Source organism: Cervus canadensis, chromosome 27 (assembly GCF_019320065.1).
Source record: "Cervus canadensis isolate Bull #8, Minnesota chromosome 27, ASM1932006v1, whole genome shotgun sequence".
Lineage (NCBI taxonomy): Eukaryota > Metazoa > Chordata > Mammalia > Artiodactyla > Cervidae > Cervus > Cervus canadensis.
The window spans coordinates 17,461,305-17,481,423 of record NC_057412.1 but is presented as its reverse complement, the minus strand read 5'-3'; the positions used below and the strand labels follow the sequence as shown (position 1 = coordinate 17,481,423).

At 42.6% G+C, this 20,119-nt stretch overlaps 2 long non-coding RNA genes across 2 annotated transcripts in view; one reads left to right on the top strand and one right to left on the bottom strand.

Annotated features, from left to right (window-relative positions):
* Positions 1–19,844, top strand: part of LOC122428715 — a 51,594-nt gene extending 31,750 nt beyond the window's left edge. Inside the window, exons 2-3 of the long non-coding RNA XR_006265806.1 lie at positions 11,098–11,176; positions 19,800–19,844. This is a non-coding gene — a long non-coding RNA (uncharacterized LOC122428715). The remainder of the gene's footprint in view (positions 1–11,097; positions 11,177–19,799) is intronic.
* LOC122428714 lies at positions 7,075–15,871 on the bottom strand. The gene is made up of 3 exons (XR_006265805.1): positions 15,371–15,871; positions 14,429–14,608; positions 7,075–7,296 (listed from the first exon to the last, which is right to left on the bottom strand). It is a non-coding gene; the product is annotated as an uncharacterized LOC122428714 (long non-coding RNA).
* Positions 19,845–20,119: the final 275 nt, after the last annotated feature.

Here is a 20,119-nt window from a genome sequence, read left to right as displayed (position 1 = left end):
GTTATTCATTTCAGACCATATCATTCTAAGCAAACAAATATTGGGTAGCAAACAGGCATAAAACAATTGTACAGTCTCTGTTTACTTCTAGTATTTTCTGTTTCAACCCTTGACACAATGACCAGGACCTCCATGAAAGACTTTCCCCAAGATGAAGACAGGTGTGTTCTGATGGAGGGGGTGGTCAGGCCTTTCAGTCAGATCAGAGAACAGGGTCATCCATTGATGGGAGGGGTACAGGGCCATACCAACTGTCCTCCTGGTATGAACTACTGACCCAGACAGGTATTTCTACTTTGTTCCTGCAAAGATGGAGATGTCCATCTTCTAACAATTTCATAACTTAAACTCCACTGATTTCACCAATTAGAAAGTCTTTCTAACACAGTAAATAATAAAGTTTTTAGTGGTGATATGGGCTTTCCTGGTGGCTCAGACAGTGAGGCATCTGCCTGCCATGCAGGAGGCCTGGGTTGGATCCCTGGGTTGGGAAGATTCCCTGGAGGAGGGAATGGCAACCCACTCCAGTATTCTTGCCTGGAGAATTCCATGGGCAGAGGAGCCTGGTAGGCTACAGTCCCTGGAGTCACAAAGAGTCAGGGTAACTAAGCCACTAACAATTTCACTTTTTTTTTTTTTTTTTGACAAAAATACTTTTGAATGCCACCTGGCCAGTTCTTAGGGTATTTATTATATCAGGCCGCTTCATATGTTCATTGATCCCTGGGGTGTAGATTAGAGTTGAATTGTGCACACAGAGTTCCAAATGTTTACATACTGTGGTATTGTAAAGCAAATTGCAACAGACAATTACAATGAAACATCATCGAGAAAAAGATTTTTTTAAAAGAGATCAATCAGAATGAAACTCTTTGCTTTGCATTGTGCTAGTAACTATGACATCTAATTGTACATGTTCCCAATTATTGTGCTGGAGAGAGTGAGTGTGTATGGAGCTTTATAACATTTAAACAGAAACAGCTTAAAGCAATTTACTGCCTCAGTTGATGGAGCATCATAGCTCTTTTCTGAGAGTCCCCATTAACAAAAGATTTCCTGTTAACAAAACCCTTGACGTAAGGCTTTATTTGATGATTTTCTTTGGTAACAAGAAGAGCCATGAGTACTACGGATGGGCAGAAAAATATCTGAGAGAGCCGTTGTCATAGGAACAGTGCCAGGAGAACAGCTATGTGCAGGATAATTGCACCATCCAAAGAGGAGGAGAAGGAAGTGATTTTGAAGCTACTGCTCCCATCAGTTTTGGGGAATAGAGCTTTCATGAATTTCATGTAAATTATCTTCAGTGATACCTGGGGTATGTGGGATGCTAGGAGACAGTTGGAGGGGGGCTGATGATATGTACCTCACAGGATGTTTTTTTTTTTTTTTTTTACATTTTAGCTTTTTATTTTGAACTGGGATATAGCCGATTAACGAACAATGTTGTGATAGTTTCAGGTGGATACTGAAGGGATTCAGCCATACATATATATGTATCCATTCTCCACCCAGCACCCTCCCATCCAGGTTGCCATATAACATTGAGCAGATTTCCATGTGCTATACAGTAGGTCCTTGTTGCTTCTCCATTTTAAATATAGCAGTGTGTACTTGTCCATCCCAAGCTCCCTAACTCTCCCTCCACCCACATCCTGCCCCCAGGCAACCATAAGTTCATTCTCTAAGTCTGTGAGTCTCTTTCTGGTTTGAAAATTTATTTGAATCAATTTCTTTTTAGATTACACATATAAGGGATGTCATACAATATTTCCCCTTCTCTGACTGACTTACTTCACTCAATATGACAATCTATAGGTCCATCCCTGATGCTGCAAATGGCATTATTTCCTTCTTTTTAGTGGCTGAGTAATATTCCACTGTATGCATGTACAACATCTTTTTTATCCATTCCTCTGTCAGTGGACACTCAGGTTGCTTCCATGTCTTGGCTGGTATAAACAGTATTGCAATGAATATTTAGGTGCAGGTATCCTTTCGGATCATGTTCTTCTCTGGATATATGCCCAGGAGTGGGATTGTTGCGTCTAATTTTAGTTTTTTAAGGAACCTCCATACTATTCTTCACAGTGGCTGTCCCAGTTTACATTCCCCCCAGCAATGTAGGAGGGTTCCCTTCTCTCCACACTCTCTCCAGCATTTATTGTTTCCTCACAGGATTTTTGTAGGAGATTAAAAATAGATAAAATAGTGAGCTTGAGTGTCTTGACTCCTGTTTTCATTTCCTCGTGCTGTAGCACAAGTTCTGATAACGCTTTGCCTGAAATTCTTGTCTGGCCTCTTATCAATTTCTATTGATTCAGGGGCCCAAGAGTCCAGGTCAATAATTACATGGGTTACTTGGTCCAATTGGGTTCCGGTTTGTGAGCTTCTTTCTGATTAAAGTTCCCCCCATGGGCAGGCTAAGGTTAAACAGTTTAATCTCTGTCTCCATAAAGTTCTGTTATCCTGGTCCAAGAGATTTAATTGACAATCTCTAGCTTCCTTAATTGTTTTAACACAAGAATAGAAATTTTAAAACCTTTTTGCTTTAAAGTAATTATAGATTCACAGGAAATTGCAAAGATTATATGGTTGCCTCTTACATAAACATAGTACATTATCAAAGCAAGGAAATTAACAGTGGTATAACGTGTGTACAGCTATGTAATTTTTAGATTTAAAATTTATTTAAAAGATACAAAACATAAACTTTTTCATCTTAACCATTTTTAGGTGTACACTTCAATAGTGTTAAGTACATTTACATTGCTGTGCATCTAAGCTCCCAAATTATTTCATCTTGCAAAACTGAAATTCCATACCCATTGAACACTAACACCCCATTCTTCTCTCCTCTCAGCTCCCGGCAACCACCCTGTATTTCTTTTCTTTTTTTTAAAAACTGGGTTATAGTTACAACAACCCTTATAATTTCTGTTTCTATGAATTTTATAGGTGACTTATGTAAGTAGGATCATACAGTATTTGTCTTTTTGTGGCTGTTTTTAATCCAATTAGCATAATATACCCAAGGCTAATCCTTGTCATAGCACACAGCAACATTTATTTCATTTTTAAGTGTGAATAATATTCCATTGTGTGTGTGTATATACATATATATATATGATTATACAGTGGAAGTGAGAAATAGATTCAAGGGATTATACAGAGGAAGTGAGACATCCCTTGTATGAATATACAGTGGAAGTGAAAAATAGATTCAAGGGATTAGATCTGATAGAGTGCCTGAAGAACTATGGAAGGAGGTTCATGACTTTGTGCAGGAGGCAGTGATCAGGACCATCCCCAAGAAAAAGAAATGCAAAAAAGGCAAAATGGTTGTCTGAGGAGACCTTACAAATAGCTGAGAGAAGAAGAGAAGCTAAAGGCAAAGGAGAAAAGGAAAGATATACCCATCTGCATGCAGAGTTCCAAAGAATAGCAAGGAGTGATAAGAAAGCCTTCCTGGGTGATCAATGCAAAGAAACAGAGGAAAACAATAGAATGGGAAAGATTAGAGATCTCTTCAAGAAAATTTGAGATACCGAGGGAACATTTCATACAGAAATGGGCACAATAAAGGACAGAAATGGTATGGACCTAATGAAGCAGAAGATATTAAGAAGAGGTGGTAAGAATACATAGATGAACTATACAAAAAAAGATCTTCATGACCTAGATAAGCACGATAGTGTGATCACTCACCTAGAGCCAGATATCCTGGAATGCAAAGTCAAGTGGGCCTTAGGAAGCATCACTATGAACAAAGCTAGTGGAGGTGATGGAATTCCAGTTGACCTATTTCAAATCCTAAAAGATGCTGTAAAAGTGCTGCACTCAATATACCAGCAAATTTGGAAAACTCAGCAGTGGCCACATGACTGGAAAAGGTCAGTTTTCATTCCAATCCCAAAGAAAGGCAATGCTAAAGAATATTCAAACTGCTGCACAATCGCACTCATCCCACACGCTAGCAAAGGAATGCTTAAAATTCTCCAAGCCAGGCTTCAACAGTATGTGAACTGAGAACTTCCAGATGTTCAAGCTGGATTTAGAAAAGGCAGAAGCCCTAGAGACCAAATTGCCAACATCTGTTGGATCATCAAAAAAGCAAGAGAGTTCCAGAAAAACACCTACTTCTGCTTTATTGACTGCACCAAAGCCTTTGACTATGTGTATCATGACAAACTGTGGAAAATTCTTCAAGAGATGGGAATACCCGACTACCTGACCTGCCTCCTGAGAAACCTGTATGCAGGTCAAGAAACAACAGTTAGAATCACACATGGAACAAGGGACTGGTTTCAAATCAGGAAAGGAGTACATCAAGGCTGTATATTGTCACCCTGCTTATTTAACTCAATATGCAGAGTACATCATGTGAAATGTTGGGCTTGATGAAGCTCAAGCTGAAATCAAGAGTGCCAGGAGAAATATCAGTGACCTCAGATATACAGATGACACCATCCTTATGGCAGAAAGCAAAGAGGAACTAAAGAGCCTCTTGATGAATGTGAAAGAGAAGAGTGAAAAAGCGGCTTAAAATTCAACATTCAAAAAACTAAGATCATGGCTTCCCATCACATCACTTCATGGCAAATAGATGGGGAAACAACAGAAAGATTGAGAGACTTTCTTTTCTTGGGCTCCAGAATCACTGCAGATGGTGACTGCAGCCATGAAATTAAGACGTTTGTCCCTTGGATGAAAAGCTATGACAAACCTAGATAGCATATTAAAAAGCAGAGACATTACTTTGCTGACAAAGGTCCAAACTGTCAAAGCTATGGTTTTTCCAGTAGTTATGTATGGATGTGAAAGTTGGACCATAAAGAAAGCTGAGTGCTGAAAAATTGATGCTTTTAAACTGTGGTATTGGAGAAGACTCTTGAGAGTCCCTTGGACTGCAAGGCGATCAAACCAGTCAATCCTAAAGTATATCAGTCCTGAATATTCATTGGAAGGACTGATGCTGAAGCTGAAGCTTCAATACTTTGGCCACGTGATGTGAAGAACTGACTCCTTAGAAAAGACCCTGATGCTGGGAAAGATTAAGGGCGGAGGAGAAGGGGATGGCAGAGGATGTGACATTTGTAATGTTTATCATTCAGTGAAATGAAATAGCACTGGGACATGAATGGTCGGATGGCATCATTGACTCAATGGACATGAGTTTGAGAAGCTCTGGAAATTGGTGATGGACAGGGAAGCCTGGTGTCCTGCAGTCCATGGAGTCACAAAGAGTCAGACGTGACAGAGTGACTAAACTGATATATATGCCCCATTTTATCTATTTATCTTTTGATGGACCCTTGAGTTGCTTCCACCTTTAGGCTATTGTCAATAATGCTGCTATGAACATGGGTATACAGATGTCTCTTTGAGACACTGATTTCAATTATTTTGGGTATTTTTAGGGGCTGAGTTGTGTTCCCCCCAAAATAAAAAAGATAAGCTATAAAAAATTCAGGTTTTTTTTTTAATACATTAACTAAAATCACTAAATCATATCTCATATAATTAACTATATTAACACTAAATCATATCTCATATAATCCTAACTAGAGCCATCTGAGGAAGACAGTCTTTATTCAAAGTTTCCAGAAGAGAAGATGAGGTGCCTAGAAGATGAATTTTTCAAGATTGCATGGTAACTGATACAGCTGGGACTCAAATGCAAGGTTGTCTGACCCTAGGGCCCTTAATGTCTCTGCTAGAATGAACTAGTAGGCAATTAATAACTGGTAAGAATTATAAACATGATTGTTTGGTGATGGAATAGTAGTGGGACTTTCAATTGCCATGATATACATAGGGCTAAATGTCAGAGTGTTGTTTGATTTTGTGTTTTCCTGAGGTTTATTTTTCCTAAACCACACAGAAGTGTTATCCTACAGGATGCCAACTACTTTTTTCATTCTCTTCTCCTTACTCCCCAGTACAGAGCTTGAGGTTGTCCCAGCCAATCCATGCCCTCTTCCAGAGCTCTAAGAAAACCAAGAATCTCCTCTCCCTCCCTCCCTCTTTCTCTCTTTGTCTCTCTCAGCAGAAGCTCTTCACTGGAGCTTCCTTACCATACTTTCTCAAAACTGTCAAAGCTCTACATTATCAGCTGAATTGAGTCCCCTCTCTCCAAAATTCATATGTTGAAGTTTATTAAAAAGAAAATTATTCATGACACTTGCTAAAGAATGCTAAGGCAGACTTTATTCAGGGGAACTATCACAAAAAGTTTAGGAACCATTACAAAGGGATTTTATAGTAGGGGAGAGAGATTGGGCTCAACTCCAATCAACTCAATAAGGAAAAATGGGAATTTGTAGCCAAGAAGCAGGGTGGGACTCAGTAGATGGAAATTTACCAAGAGGAAACATCACAATTAAGGGAGAATTTTTTTTTTTTTAAACTTTAAACTTTTTATTTTGTATTGGGGTATGGTAGCTCATTGCTTGAAAAATCCCATGGATGGAGGAGCCTGGTAGGCTGCAGTCCATGGGGTCGCTAAGAGTTCGACACGACTGAGCGACTTGACTTTCACTTTTCACTTTAATGCATTGGAGAAGGAAATGGCAACCCACTCCAGTGTTCTTGCCTGGAGAATCCCAGGGACGGGGGAGCCTGGTGGGCTGCCATCTATGGGGTCGCACAGAGTCGGACACGACTGAAGTGACTTAGCATTAACATGGTATCTCAGAGGGCTTCCCAGGTGGTGCTAGTGGTAAAGAACCTGCCTGCCAATTCAGGAGACTCAAGAGACTAGAGTTCGATCCCTGGCTTGGGAAGATCCCAAGTCATCTCCTTCCATGAGCACTCCAGAATTACAACTATATACAGAGCAACTGTTGATGAGGATCACTTGAAAACTAGCTAGAGAAGATGGTCTACAGCTAAAGATATAAAAGTGAAAAGTGAAAGTGTTAGTCGTTCAGCCGTGTTGACTCTTTGCAACCCCATGGACTGTGTAGCCTGCCAGGTTCCTCTGTCCATGGGATTCTCCAGGCAGGAATACTGGTGTGGGTTGCCATTCCCTTCTCCATGATCTTCCCAACCCAAGGATCAAACCTGCGTCTCCTGCATTGCAGGCAGATTCTTTACCATCTGAGCCACTAGGGAAGCCCAGAGATATAAAGGGGGAACCACAACAAGACAGGTAGGAGGGGTGGGGGGTGGTACGGTCTAGACCCACAGGTCCGGGTGAGCAACCCACAAACAGGGTGCTAATTATAGTTGCAGAGGTTCTTCCTCAGGTGAGAGATATCGGAGACCCACCTCGGGCTCCTCGGTCCAGGGGTCCTGCACGGGGAAGATAAGCTCTCAGAACATTTGGCTTTGAAGGCCAGTGGGGCTTACTGTCAGGAGAGCCACAGGGCTGTGGGAAAGAGGTACTGCACTTATAAAGGGTGCACACAAAATCACACACACTTGGAGACCCAGGGGGGAAGTTGAAAGGGTCAAACCCTCTTTCTGATCTTGGAGAGCCTTCTGGAAAGGAGGGAGGCAATTTAGACTCACCCCCATGACACAGACGGGCGGCACAGACTCTGGCAGAAGCCATTGTAGCGGGGGTTGTCTTACCACGAGACACTGGTGCTGGCAAGTAGCATTTTACAATTCTCCCTCCAGCTCATTGGTGCCAGGATCCAGCCCTGCCCACTGGCCACTTGACACCAGTCTTGTGACACCCCAGGTCAAGCAGTAGCTGAACTGGGGACACAGCCCCACCCGCCAGCAGACCACCTGAAGACCTGGCCCTGCTCGTTAGCCAGTCTAGGACCTAGCCTCGTCCACCAGGCGGTTGCACAGCCCTGGAACCCTACCCCTGGGCCCCAGCCCCATCCCCCAGCAAGCCGACACCAACGTCAGGATACCTTGGGTCCCACAGCCAGCTGCCCTCGGATCTGGCCTCACTTGCCAGGAGGCTGACACCAGCTCCAGGATTCCCAGCCTGGCAGCCAGCTATGCCAAGGCCTGGCTCTGCCCACTAGTGAGTCAGCATTAACCATGGGACATGTCCCTACCCCCCGCCCCCAAGCCTCCCACCCTCCCCTGCGCCCTGCAGCTAGCCTCCTTGTGACTAAGACCCGTCCACCCTAGACCAACAACGTCCTCTCAGGCTCTCCCAGGGAGTGGTACCTCCTTCAGAGCTGACCAAAACTTTATTCATTTCTAGATGCAACTGCTTACAGGACTGCATTACCTTTAACTTTTTATATGTCTGTTTACCTCCCCCACCACTGCTGCTGCCCCCCCAAGCGCCTCTGTCCATGGGATTCTCCAGGCAAGAATACTGGATGGGCTGCCATTTCCTTCTCTAGGGGATCTTCCTGACCCAGGAATCGAACCTGCATCTCTTGAATTGACAGGCAGATTCTTTACCACTGAGCCACTTAGGAAGCTCACCACCACCACCTTACCTCTAGTTAATTTCTGAATTCAAAGACACTGAAATTTTGCCTATGAATTATTCATTTCTATACTCCCAGGACCTACTACAATTCTTAGTTCAAAGAAGACACTAAGTTATGTTTGAACTTCTTGAATAGATATGTCTGTATCTATCTGTATATATATGTGGGGGCTTCCCCGGCGGTTCAGTGGTAAAGAATCTGCCTACAATGCAGGAGACATAGGAGATGCAGGTTCAGCCCCTGGGCCAAGAAGATCCCCTGGAGAAGGAAACAGCAACCCACTCCAGTATTCTTGCCTGGAAAATTCCATGTACAGAGGAGCCTGGCAGACAACAATTCATGGGATTACAAAGAGTCGAAACAACTGAAGTGGCTTAGCACGTATATACATATAATTAAATTTTTTTCTTCCTTGTTTACTTCTGATGAAGGGAATTTCTGGTAAAGATTCAAGTGAAAGAAAATTTTAAGCATACTAAGCACATAAGAGAAAGGGTTTATTTTGAATGGTCTCATCAGAAAATGCTGAAATGATAAGCCTCTTCTTACGAGGGAGAAGACATGTGTAACAGAGGTTGAGTTGTCTAGGAAAAACGATCATGATGACCTCAAGGAATCTCACTACCTACTCACTCCCCAGATGGAGCCAGCACCCCTAGAATGGGGTGGGCATCATTGGGGCCATGGAGAGAGAAAAGAGACGCAGAGGAAGAGGTTCCCAGGCTCCCACTGAAGACTCTGTAAGGACTGCCAGGGGTAATAAATATCTCACCTCTGGACATCTGCTGAACTCCGTGTCAGGACTAGTTACTAGTAGGATTGTTTCTTTGGGGAATTAAGTGTACCTCGTTCTCCTCGAGCTCTGGGGCAGAAGAGAGGGAGTATATTTTGGTATGAAGTGTATCCAGCTGCTCCCACTGGTTCAGAGCACGGCTCTTCCTCTCCTCAGTCCAGACCTACGGGAGGAGCTGCTCTACTGGGGGATCTGGTCCGAGGCAAAATACCGTCCTTCACTTGGCTCTTCCAGGGACACAATCCAAGGAGGTCAACTTCTCCAGAAAGTTTTAGTTGGGTCAAGAGCACTCGTTATTTTTAGACAGCAATGGGCCATGGACAATGCAAGACAGGTGACTAGCAATACATGTGTTCGCACTGCTTGGAGCACAGTCCCCCTTCAGGGGTTTCCAATGGGGAGCCCATGGCCAACACCCCACAGGTGTGTGTCGGGAACTCCAAAGAAGCAGCATTGATCATTTGTCATGAAGCAGAGAAGTCCTCCATTAGACTTTGTTTATTACTGAAAATGAACTCAAGTGAAGGTCAACTCTATCCTCCAGTTTCCTAATTATAATTCAGAGGCAGGAGAGAAAAGGAATAGAGAAAAAGGAAAAAAAAAAAATTAAAAAGAGGCTGCCTGGAGTTTGGGAACACTAAACAAGAGACAGAAAATATTTCTGCCTTTGAGGTGAGGCATCCACATGTCTTTTTGTTTTTCTCCTAAAGGCACTTAATTCTGTGGGATTGACTTTTTTTTTTCCTGATGCCTAGGAAAATATAAATGCCAGCAACTGTTTGATCTCATCTGGGTAGTTTGAAAGCTGTGTGTTTGCGGGTAAGAAAGTTACTGCCCCAGAAAGCACTAAAATCTTACAGCATGCCAGCTTTGAATGATTCACTGTGAACAGTCACAAGGCAGGTCAGATGGGGCATTTCTGAGGTTTAAAAAAAAAGGCTGCTTAAAAGTGTGTGTCCAGAAAACACAAGACATTTGTTGTGTTTATCATTCAGCGAAAGCGAAACAGCACTGGGACATGAATGATCGGATGGCATCATCGACTCACGGACATGAGTTTGAGCAAGCTCTGGGAGATAGTGAAGGATAGGGAAGCCTGGTGTGCTGCAGTCTATGGGGTTGAGAGAGTCAGACATGACCACTTAGGGACTAAACAACAACAGCAATGGTTAAGTTATGGTTTGAAAAAACAGCAAAACAATTAGCAAAACAATTATTTCTAAAAACCCCCCAATTTTTTTTTTTTTTTTGCTAATTTGAATGATTTTGAGAATTGGCACAAAAGAGAGAAAGGAGGCTCTCATGTGATATATAAGGAAGATCTGTTGAAGAAAATTAACTCCTGCAGGGATAGGATTGATAATGTGACAAATACTCTGATCTAAATTTAACATCTTCCCACATTTTCAGCATTCCAGTGACTTCCAGTTACTATAGTGATGATACCTTGCAACTCAACATTTAATTCCTCTGTAACAGGCAACAGTCATGGATACCAACATGAGTATAGTTAAAAACTTATTTATTAAATACTATTTGGAGTAGTCTGTTTGGAATCATCTCTCTCTCTAGCATATTTTACTCTTACTACATCTAATAAAGACACTGAAACACCTGCAAATATAAACCATACAAAAAGAATCAAGACTCCTTTTTAGGCCCTATTTTTGAGTGTAAGAACCTTGATGTGATGTCAGAGCATTGCTAGGGAAACAAAAAATTGGGTTCTAAAATAAGTACTTTTCAGCTGGAGTTGACCTAGAAATTCACTTATAATGTTTGATGAAGCTGTGGACAAAAAAAAAAAAAAAATACCCTCAATAGTTGGAGCATCTCTTCCATCCATTGATGTTGTACTGCAGTCATTGTTTACTTTTCTTTTAAAATGGACAGATCCATGACGTGGGAATTGCCTGACCTGCATCAGAAACTTCAATGCCTAGGAATGATGTGACCACTGAAAAGACAAACAGTAAGTACTTGCTCAGGCTTCTCAGGTGGCGCTAGTGGTAAAGAATCCACCTGCCAAGCAGGAGACGCAGGAGACATGGGTTTGATTCCCGGGTTGGGAAGAGCCCCAGGAGGAGGAAATGGCAACCCACTCCAGTATTCTTGCCTAAAGAAGCCTGGCAGGCTATGCCGTCACAAAGAGTCAGACCTGACTGAGCGCACACACACACAAGTACTTCCTTGTATTGCTCGTCATACTTTTTAATCATCAGAGGGTCTCTCTCAGCTCTCCAATAAAAAGGGTGTCCAGGGATTCATAGCCATGTAACACAGAAATATTCCACTATTTACATTTCTAGGTACTGGCCCTAAAAGGTAGTCTTCCTGTGTTAGAGAAGTAAGAAGTCAGTTGAAATCCAGGGCTCAAAAACAAGAGCCCACACGTTTAAGGCTAGCTTTTCCATTGCCACACAGGAAGCAAAAGCAAACATGAACAAACAAACAAAAAATGTAATAAAACAGATTAAGAATACACTCGAAAAGTGGGAGTGGCAAAAGGAGAAGGGGGACTATTAAGAAATCACAGTGTTGGGGTATGTTTGGAAACCTCATCGTACTGGCTGTAACACATGTTAATCTCTTCTGCTGCCAGCCTGAGCTAGGCACCTTCACGTTCATGCTTGTGTTTAATCCTCAGACAGCTATATGAAAGTGCCATTATTAGTCTCTCCATTTTACGGGTAAGAAATTAAGGCTGAGAATATTACAGTAGTTTGCTCAAGGGATCCCAGTTAAACTAGTAAGTGATGGGCTTGTATATTAAAAAAGCAAAAGAATCCCAAGCAGTCCAGGGGGGACATTACGGGGAGCTGGTCCCACCAGTATCTCCCTGGTAGCTCAATGGGTAAAGAATCCGCCTGCAATGCAGGAGACCCCGGTTCAGCTCCTAGGTGAATCGGGAAGATCCCCTGGAGAAGGGAATGGCTACCCACTCCAGTATCCTTGCCTGGAGAATTCCACGGAAAGGCAAAGCATCAGACAGGACTGAGCGACTGACACGCACACAACTGCTCGATTAGTAGTAGAAAAGAACAGTGACTGCAGTGTGCCACAAGAGGGCGTACTGGTACTTTTAAATGTCAATAACTTGGCAGGCAAAGTGAGCATAATTAGACAAGGTTCAGATTTCAGGTACAATGCTTTTTGACAATCATTAAATATAAAATCTGGAAGATTTTCTTTAGTGACTTTTGTGATATTTGAAAAGAATAATGAGATTTTTAAAGGCGTGTTTTTCTTATTTTCGTAGAAAGCAATGAGACTTTTTTCTAAGATTTACTTTCCTGGGTTGATATTTTATTAGATATATTCTTTGTTCCATCACCAATTATCAAGATGGCTTAGGGAAAATTAAAAGAAAATATTGATTCCTTTTGTTATCAGCAATACACGTTACAAATTGGTGAAATTTGGGTTCATTTTAGCAGATGGGGGAAAGGTTAAGAGGAGAGAATTATGACAAATGAACAGAGATTCAAATAATCTTCTCCACAGTACTTCTCCTTACATATATAAATAGGTGACTCATCATATATTTAAAAATGGCTTTTATTGAAAAGACTGTCCATCATTTCATTTTGCCGTAATTTTGCCTCATTAATAATCTAGTGAAACCTGAACATGTGATTTTGCCTCATAATTATGCCATAATTTTGCCTCATTAATAATCTGGTGAAACTTGAACATGTGATTAAAAAAAAAAAGAATATGTATATTATTGAGGGCAGGATGAGAAGAGGGTGACAGAGGATGAGATGGTTGGGTGGCATCACCGACTCAATGGACATGAGTTTGAGCAAGCTCCGGGAGACAGTGAAGGACAGGGAGGCCTGGTGTGCTGCAGTCCATGGGGTTGCAAAGAATCAGACACGACTGAGCAACTGAACAACAAATATTATGCTGTAAAAAAAGGATTAAAAATGAAGAAAAATAGGCAAAGGACAAAATCCTCACAGTGTATGTGTTTTTGAGTGATCCTAGAAGTGTATGTGGTATTTCTCTGTTGCAGGAAAATTTATAAATGTTGTCACTAGAAATATTCCTTTTGTCCATGGATCAGCAAACTTTTCCTGCAAAGGGCCAGAACTGAAATGCTCCCGGCTGTGCAGGCCATGTGGTCTCTGGCTGCCCAGTTTTGCCCCTGTAGCATAAAAGCAGCCACAGACAAGCAGATGAATGGGCCTGGTTGTGTTCCAGTAAGATGCTATTTACAGAAACAAGCGCCAGGCTAGATTTGGCCCCTAAATCACAGTTTTCTAAATCCTCCTTCGGTCTAGCTGTGGACTGTTTCACAGAAGAGGGTGAGTAAGGAGGAGACATAAGCTTTGGAGACCTGGATCTAGGAGCACAAAGAACCTCAGCTGGAAGGCATAAGGATATAAAAGGCTTCTCCTCAGGTCTCGAGAGGGGCTCCTCAGGGTATTTAGCAGGAGTTTGAAATGAAAATTGTCTTAGGAAAAAGTGTACTGTAGAAAACTGGCGAAACAGATGCATGGCCCGCGTCTAACACAAAGAAAGCCCCGAAGGTACAGTAAGTCAGAAGTGTCTTAAGAGGTGGGAAGCTGGTCCTGAGCACCGGTAGCCCTGCATTCTGAGCCACTCAGAAGTAAGGAGAATCTTGAACCCTGCAGGAAATGACTGAGTTTTGCAGCGAGACAGTTGTAGGTTACACATTCATCCCAAGGATGCACCCTCATTCTCTGAACATAAGGAAGCATGTAATATAGCTCAAGGACATTTTCCAGTGGAGCACTAGAATTATAAATATTTTGAAAATATATTTCACAGTTCAAAGAAACATCAGATACACTCCCTATGAGTGATGGATGTATTATACTTTGATTTGGGAGATGAGCTAAGATTTCCACAAAATCAATTAACTGCTGGAAAAAAAGGCTAAGAAGAATATATACTGCAGTGGTTTCCAAGTCTGGCTGCAAAAGAACATTAAAGAAAAAAAAATTTAAGAACACGGTTTCCCAGATCTCACTCCAGATCTATTGAATTAGATTTTTTTAGAGCCTGTATATGGTCTAGGCATTTTGACAATGCTGCCTAGGTGGGTCTTCTGAGTGGCTGGGCTAGCATCAGTGCAGGGACTGGCATTTGAGAATCATGAGGACAAAGGACAAACCCCGGGTAGAAAGCTTGGCCATGCTGGGTTCAAATTCAGGCTCTGGGGACTTCCCTGGTGGTCCAGTGGTGAAGAACCTACCTTCCAGGGGCTCCCCTGGTGGTTCAGTGGTAAAGAATCCACGCTGCCAGTGCAGGAGACATGGGTTTGATTCCTGATCCAGGAAGACCTCATGTGCCACGGAGCAGCTGAGCGCATGTGCCACAGCTGTTGAGCCTCTGCTCTCGAGCCTGGGAACCACAACTACTGAAGCCCACGCGCCTGCAACATAAGTCATTGCAATGAGAAGCCTGCGCACTGCAACGAAGAGTATCCCCTGCTCGCCACAACTAGAGAAAGCCCATGCACAGCCATGAAGACCCAGCACAGACCAAAAATAAAATAAATAAAATAAATATATAAATAAGTAAAGTAAATCTTAAAAAAAAAAAAAAAAAGAATCCACTTTCCAATGCATGGTTGATGCCTGGTCGGGGAACTAAGATTCTCATATGCTGTCCTGGGGCAACTAAGCCCCCACAAGTAGAGGAGCCTGGGCGCCCCAACAAAGAACCAGCACAGCCCAAAACAAGAACAGATTCAGGCCCTGCCCTTTATTAGTCACTTGACCTTGAGCTAGTGATGGAACATTTCCAAGCCTCAGTTACAAGCCCTGTAAGGTGGAGCCAACGTTAGCCCCTGCTGGAAGGACTGGAAGTCTGATGTGGCTCTTGTCAGGATGTCAGGCTGTGGGTTTCCCCGCTGGCTCAGATGGTAAAGCATCTGCCAGCAATGCAGGAGACCCAGGTTTGATCCCTGGGTTGGGAAGATGCCCTGGAGAAGGAAATGGCAACCCACTCCAGTATTCCTGGAAAATCCCCATGGACAGAGGACCCTGGTAGGCTACAGTCCATGGGATCCCAAAGAGTGGGACACGACTGAGCGACTTCACTTTCTTTCTTGTCAGGATGTGGCTGTTGGCTCTTTTCCATATCCTCTCCCCATTCTTCGAGGGGACAAAGTAACTGGATTTGTTCCACTCACCTGCAAACAGAAGCTTACTGAAAGCGAAAGCATTTTGAAGAAGATGCCTAAGTTTAGTCTTGCTCCACAGGGCCTCCTCTTCTTGATTTTCCTGAGAACTGTGGGTTCAGGTCACGTCGTCTCTACTCTTAAACTTCAGCTGGGAAGAAGCCAAAGAAGGGAGCTGTCAAGTCCTGAGACACCCGGTCAAGTCCCAGCCTGTGCTGTTTTTCTTTGCAACTTGACTTAAGGCAATTCCACACTTGGCTTTCAGTCCCAAATTCCTGCTACGGTAAAGCTTTGTCCTTACATGCAGATGTAGGGGCTTTTTGCTTCTTTGTCTGGAGTCCAGGCTCAGCGAATTACACCACAGCTGCTGATGTTTTCTCTGGTTTATCTTAATGAAGAAGGGCGTCACCCTCACTGAATCTGGACTGTGGAAAATCACGGGGCAGCCTACCAACTGTTACTTGGCAGGGGACGTGATACCAAGGAAGGAGCTGGCAACTCCCTTCCTCCTGCCTGGGAGCATTCTTCTTACTTGTGAGCGATTATTCATCCGCTCCTTGGGAAGAGGGGTTGTTTCTCCTTCCTGGACACAGAAGGTCAAGATGAACTCATCGAGGAGGGAAATAATTTCTACAGTGTGTGTTGTTAAAGCTCACTCCATGGTAGGAAGGTATTTGTGGAACAGACGTGAAGGTTTGCAAATTGCTCCATTATTTTGTTGAAAGAAGAAAGCCAGGAAAGAATAAAACTCTGGTTAAAGGAAGAGTTCATGATTGAGCACGAAGGGCCGTGGTGGTGGCTTCTCCAGTGGTTGTGGCCAACATCCAGGGCGGCACATCTGCGTTGTGGGAGTTTGTGGACTCAGCATTTGAGTTCGGTTTCTTCGTACATAAAACTTGAGAGTTTTGCTGTATTCTGATTTAGGGCTGGGCAGTAGCTAAATCAAGAATGAAGAGTCCTAAATGGGCAGGTTTGTTGCTAAACTTCACTATTGGTTCTAACTTGGCAACTTCAAGCAGAGGAAAGGAGGCCGCTATCATCTTTCAAGAAATCAAGATATGGTGACTGGACAACATTTGAATATTGATTGTTAGTCGCTCAGTTGTGTCTGACTCTGTGTGACCCTTTGGACTGTAGCCTGCCGGACTTCTCTGTCCATGGGATTCTCCAGGCAAGAACACTGGTGTGGGTAGTCATTCCCTTCTCCAGGGGATCTTCCTGACCCAGGGGTCGAACCTAGGTCTCCTGCATTGCCGGCAGATTCTTTATACTGTCTGAGCCACCAGGGAAGCCCCTTTGAAATTAGGGTGTTAGCACAATTGCTCTAATATTGAATGACCCTTTAAAGCCCAAGAGTAAATCTATAAATATTAAGTTATCCCTTTGAATCTATGCACATCTCTCAGAATCTCATGAGAAATAAACATTCCAAAAACAAAGCTTGATTTTGAATTATTTTTACCAGAAAAATTCTCTCCAAGCCAAACAGTAAAGCAATGCACATATGTTCAAATTAGTCAGAAGTAAAATTGTTAAGTAAAGCTGAAATACTCATGTGAAAAAAAAGTGGAAACAAAAAGATGAGTAGCCTGCCACTAATTTAAAAAATGTTCAGATTAGCAGTTTTGAATGCAGAGTTTCCTCTCTATGATAAAGTATTGATGCTTTTTTAATATTTCTAAAATAACATCTCAAGTGGATTACTTTGAGTTCAGAATAATAGCATTACTTCTGGGGGTTGAAAATGATTGCTTTATACATTTCCAGGCACTTTTGATATTTGTGGTAGAGAAAATTAGTTCCAACCAGTAGGAAGGCTTTCAAAATGGCAGTAGTTTCAGTGCTTTTTTTTTTTTTTTTTTTAAATAAATGGGCTGCAACCCACTGTGACATCATTTAATATTGGTGCTTCCCCATGCAATGAAAACTTTGAGTAAGATTAAAAAATAGGTAACAAGTGATTTAGAAGCAAATTGCTAATGCAGCGAAAACATGGTTTTATGAAACTAAAAACCTTGACATCGTCTCTGCTTTTATTCTCTCTGCCTCTAATCTGTGACCAAGTTCTCAGTCCCCTGTCTTCATTTTCTCAGCTGTTATTTGCACAGTTCTTCACTGTCTCTCCCATTAAACTACTACTTCAGTCTTCTAAATGTTTCCCCCTATTTTTTGTAATCCATCTTCCTAAAATATAGACCCAGTTATGTCATCCTCCTGTTGAAACCTTCATTTGATGAGTCTGGTGAGGACAAGTGTCTGAGATTCTCTGCTTTGGAGTCAGACCTTCACTAATGTCCAGCCCTACAAAGCAGGAAGTGCAAACATGGGTCAGTTACCCCAACCAAGTAACTCGGGGCTCTTACGGACGCCACAAGTCTAGAGGAAAACTGGATCGCAGATGAGGACATTGAGACAAAGCGAGCCCCTGGACCTGGGCCAGAGGCCCAATGGACATCGAGTCCCCAGGCACGCAGGGTGATGGGCAGAGCAGAAGGGCTAGACAGAGTCCACTCTCATTGGATATGGGGTGACCAATCTGCTTCCTGTCCTGCTGGGGAACTCTCCAAAGCTGAACCAGCCAGTTTCAGATCTTGGTAACGGCCCGTGGAGCAAGACTAAGAAGGACTTCCTTTAGTCTCCACCCCAAGGTTCCCAACCTGAGCTCATCCTCCGAGTTTCTCAGAAACAGTCTAGATGGTCTGAATTCCAAGTGGTCTGAATCAGATTATCCAGGTCTGACTCCCAAGAAAATAGATTTTAAACAAGTTTCTTAGGTAATTCTGACATAGCCAGTCTAGCTCAGGTGAGGACCAGTGAATTGGTGGTGGGGGTAGGGAATGAACGTTCTTCTCCACGACATTCAGTGCTCTCAACCACCAAGCTGTCATCATTCTGCAGTGTTAACTTTAGTGGGTTTTTTTTTTTTTCCTCCCTCTCTTTTCTCTAGTACTTGATCACGTTCACTTCTGAACATTTGCTCAAATTTTTCACTATGCTTTGAATGCTGTTCTCCATCTTCTCCAGTTAGAAAAATCCCCTAGTTACATCAAGATTCAACTAACTGATCTGTTGTGTAACTTCCCCTGATTCTACCGGCAGAGTTAGTTGCTTCTTTTATGCTCCCAAAAGAGAAAATACTGTTGACAAGTATTTATCATGTTCAGTTTTGGGTTACAAGATCAAGATATTCTGAATCGCAAACCAGGACACGTCATTCAACAATCGGAATTGTCTCAGATAATCTGTTACAGTCGTTTGTGTGTCTTCCTTGATAAAAGTATGAGCTCCTGGAGGCAGAGATAGTGCTCAATTCACCAGGGTAACCCACACAACACTTAATATGGCATGAGGCACGGAGAAGGTGCCCAGTAAATGTTGAATCACGGAGCATATATGTGAACATGATGCCACCCTGGGGAGGGCCAGATGCTTTTAGCACCACTCGGAAACTAGGTGCTTCAGACTTTTCTCAGAAGCTGAATGGAGAGAGTTTTTTGTGTTTTTCTCTCTTTGTCATATTTCAGTCAGGACCAGGCATAAAGCTTGCTGGTTTATCAGCAGTATTGGGCCTGGAGGGTGAGAGAGGAATTCATGACCTGTCAGAAGGGAGACTAGAGTTGGCTATATAGTAATACATATATATGTGTGTATATATACACACACATATATATATACACACACACAGATCTCAGATCTCATAAAATTTAAATTTTAGTAAGGGAGGTGGGCCCAAAACAAGTTAAACATAATATTTCCAAAATGATAAGTGCTAGTCTGTAGTAAAGGAGACAATAAGGAAATACGCAAATCAGACGATTCAAATAGTGATGAGTGCCGTGAAGATAATCAAAGTGATGGTGTGTCTGCAAGGGTCTGCTTATTGTGGGTGGGGCGGGGTGAGGGGGTTGATGATGGTGGTGGAGCAGGATTAGAGCCTCAGAGATGGCTTTTGTGTTGAGTAGATGTAAGAAAAGAGTGAGTCCCGCAGAGAGATGGCAGGACACATTTCCAGGAAGAGGAAACCTTCAGTGATACAACCTGGAGATGTGAATGAACTCGAGTGTTTGAAGAACACAAAGAGATGCAGTGTGGCAACAGCCTGGGGACAGAGGGGCCAAGATTATGTGGGGTCTTGGAATTTCCATTTTATGCCAAGTGCACTGACAAGCCTGTAGAGAATTTTAAGCAGGGAGTGACATAATCTCATCATCTAATCTATAGTTCTGAGAAATATGAGGTGTAATTAGCAGAACTGGGTTCATTTCTAGTACATTTAAAGGAGAGAGTGGAATGAGGAATTTTAAAGGTTCAAAGGCGAATTTCAGATTTTTGGCTTAGCCAGTTGGGTGGCTGTTGGTGCTCTAGAAGGAGACGGCACTGTGAGAGCTGATGTGTTATTTTATTTTATTTTATTTTATTTTTTTTTGATGTGTTATTTTAGACATGCTGAGCCTGAGGTTTCTGTGGGATGTCCAAGTGGAAATGGTGAGTAAGATATTGAGTGCATGTGTCTGAAGCTTTGAGAGAAGTCTCAGTCAAAGGTGTAGATGAGAAACTCATCATCTTCGTATATATAGGTGGTTGTTAAAACCACAAGAGTGATTGAAATTACACATGAGTTTGCAGCATGAGTAGGCAGGAAATGGGCCCTTGGGAACAAGAATATTTTAAGAGAAGATGAAGATAGGCCGCCTCTTTCGCCTTCTGTGACAGCCCACACTCTATGGAGTATGTATCTTTCTAGATAAATCTGCTTTCACT